This window comes from Centropristis striata, chromosome 4, assembly GCF_030273125.1.
Source record: "Centropristis striata isolate RG_2023a ecotype Rhode Island chromosome 4, C.striata_1.0, whole genome shotgun sequence".
Classification (NCBI taxonomy): domain Eukaryota; kingdom Metazoa; phylum Chordata; class Actinopteri; order Perciformes; family Serranidae; genus Centropristis; species Centropristis striata.
In genome coordinates, this window is record NC_081520.1 from 24847091 (window position 1) to 24850270 (window position 3180).

The following is a 3180-nucleotide window of genomic DNA, read 5'->3' on the forward strand; positions in this document are numbered from 1 at the left end:
CACAACCTCCTTGACCCTCACCAGTCTGGTTTTAAGAAGGGCCACTCAATAGAGACTGCCCTTCTCGCTATGACTTAATAGCTTCACAAGGCGAAGGCTGTGGTGGTTCCACTGGACCTTTCTGCAGCGTTCGACACTGTTGACCATCAGATCCTCATCTCCACCCTTCACCACCTGGGAATATCAGGCTCTGCCCTCTCTCTGCTCAAATCCTATCTCAAGGACCGCACCTTCCGTGTAACTTGGAGGGGTTCTGTTTCAGAACCCTGTCCACTCACCACCGGGGTCCCTCAAGGCTCTGTCCTTGGTCCGCTCCTTTTCTCGATATACACCAACTCCCTTGGCTCCCTCATCCACTCGCATGGCTTCTCCTATCATAGCTATGCTGACGACACCCAGCTAATCCTCTCATTTCCCTAGTCTGAAACACATGCAGCAGCACGTATCTCTGCATGTCTGGCCGACATCTCCCAGTGGATGTCCTCGCACCACCTCAAACCTGGGAAAGACTGAGCTACTCTACCTCCCAGGGAAGGGCTCCCCCACCACTGACCTCCACATCACTGTCAAGAACACAGTGGTTGTCTCCACAGAAACCGCCAAAAACCTTGGTGTGACTCTTGACAACCAACTGTCCCTCTCCACAAACATCACCGCCACCACCGGATCTTGCAGATTCTTGCTGCATAACATCAGGAGAATCCACCTGTTTCTCACTCAGAAGGCAGCTCAGGTCCTGGTCATCTCACGCCTGGACTACTGCAACTCCCTCATGGCAGGCCTGACTGCCAAAGCCATCCGACCTCTGCAACTCATCCAGAATGCAGCTGCTCGATTGGTCTTCAATCTTCCCAAATTTTCACACACAACACCCCTCCTCCGCTCCCTCCACTGGTTACCTGTGGCTGCGCGGATACGCTTCAAGACTCTAGCTCTGGCGTACTCTGCTGCTAATGGTTCAGGTCCTACTTACATCCAGGACCTTGTCAAACTCTACACCCCTGCCCGTCCTCTACGCTCTGCATCAGCCAAACAGCTGGCGACTCCCACCCTGCGTGGGTCAACTCGACTCAAAACCTCCTCCAGACTTTTCTCTGTCTTGGCTCCCAAATGGTGGAACGAGCTCCCCACCGACATCAGAACCTCAGACAGCCTGTACATCTTCCGCCGCAGGCTCAAGACCTATCTCTTCCAACAATACCTTGGTTAAGTCATGGTCACCTAACATATATATTTATTTTAAAAAATAATAATAATGGAAAACATGCCCTTCTTTTTTCTCTTCTTCTTTTCTTCTTTAACATATAGAACTCCAGTAGCAATGACAGTTAGCTCTTTAAGTTCTGTACTTACTTGATTCCTGTGGTCTATGTCTAGTACCATCAGGTTGAATGCACTTATTGTAGGTCGCTTGGGACAAAAGTGTCAGCTAAATGACATGTAATGTAATGTAATGTAAAGTTGTAATGGAGTTGAAGTGTTCCCATGAGGAGGCAGACACCCACATGTTCCTACATGCTACTCATACCCTCATCTGAAATATGTGATGTGAACGACCTTCGGTATCTGCTGTTCTGCAGCAAAAGGGGTGAAGTTGAGTCAACCCTAAACTTAACCCCAAATTGCTTCCGATGCTGCGTTCATCGGTGTGTGAATTAATTCAATGGCAGGTGGCACCAGTATGCACTGGTGGCCTCGGCCACCAGTATGAATGTGTGTGTGAATGGGTGAATGAGTGTAGTGTGTAGTGCAAAGCGCTTTGGATAAAAGCGCTATAAAAGTGCACCCCATTTTTTTTACTGTAGGTATCCTGATGTTGGACTGGATGAAAGGGCCCCCAGCTCCAATGGCTGTCTTAGAGCTCTTGGCATGCAAGTGTGTAAAGACCTGTAGGCTTCCAGGCTGCTCCTGCCTCGCCAACAACTTGAAGTGCACAGAAATGTGCAAACTTCAAAAATGCACAAATCAGAGGGTGGAGGAGGATGAAGAAGTTACCTTCACCCTGGACCATGATGATGAAGATGATGATGGTGATGATGATTAGGCCAAAACTAAATAAAAGCTCTTTGAGAAATACCAAAGAATTAGTAGTTATTGACAGTTCTCGCCTGGGCCCATGTTCCACTTTGAGACAGATATTCATCCCTCATAGTAGGATATTATGGGAAGAATATACATTTCCTGAATTGTTACAGTCCTGTGAGTATTTTAGTTTTTGTTATTTGTGTTAGTGCTGCTACTACATTTCACAGTGCTATAAAAAAGACAACAGTTTAGGCGAAAATAGTTTTAAAATAGTTGTAAATACAGTTTGACCTTTGACCTGTGACCTTTATATTTTTTTAGATAGGCCCAAAACTAGGTCTAAATGAAAGCTAGCATTGTACACTTTACAATGATACCAAAAATGCCCTCATAACATATGAGTAAAGATCTTAAAATGAGCACAAAACAGGATATGCCCCCTGCGTTTAGAGGCCTGTTTATTGCAGGGGGTGTATAACTTTATGTGCTGATAACTGTCATAAAGCTACCACTTTGAATGGGCTATCATACCAAAATATCATCTATGGACATGTACCTTTTCAAAAAACATTACTAGATTTTGCCACCTTGAGTGGTACCAAAAAGTCAAATTTTGGCCTTTGGCCCATGGACTAACAGATACAGTTCAGGCTCTGGGAATGCACAGTTAGAGTATGCAGCCATACCATGTAATATTTTCTGTGAATAGGGGCCTAACAAAACAGAAGCCTTTGCATAACTCCCTGTAACATCCTACATCTTAGCAAAACTCAATGCAAAAATCGGTAGCTACAGTTTCACTCTCTTCTTCTTCTTCGTAATAAACACACCAAGCATCTGCTAAATGACATTGTAGAACACACATCTGCAATCTAATCGCAATAGAATAGAACTCCATATGTGTTGCATTAAGTCTAACAAGAGATGAAAACTGTGTGCAGCCTGAGAGCATGTCAACTGAAGTGTAAGATTCAATCTGAGGCAAAACATCCTGTGGACTCAGCAGCAACATTACAAAAAGTTATTTAAAATAAATTACTTAAAACTTGGCACAATGTGGCCAGAAATGTACGCAGGCAGCTCAAAGTTTGATTTGCAATCCAGTGTTTATTAAAGTGCTTGTAAGCTCCCAGTGTAAATGCATGATTTTACTTT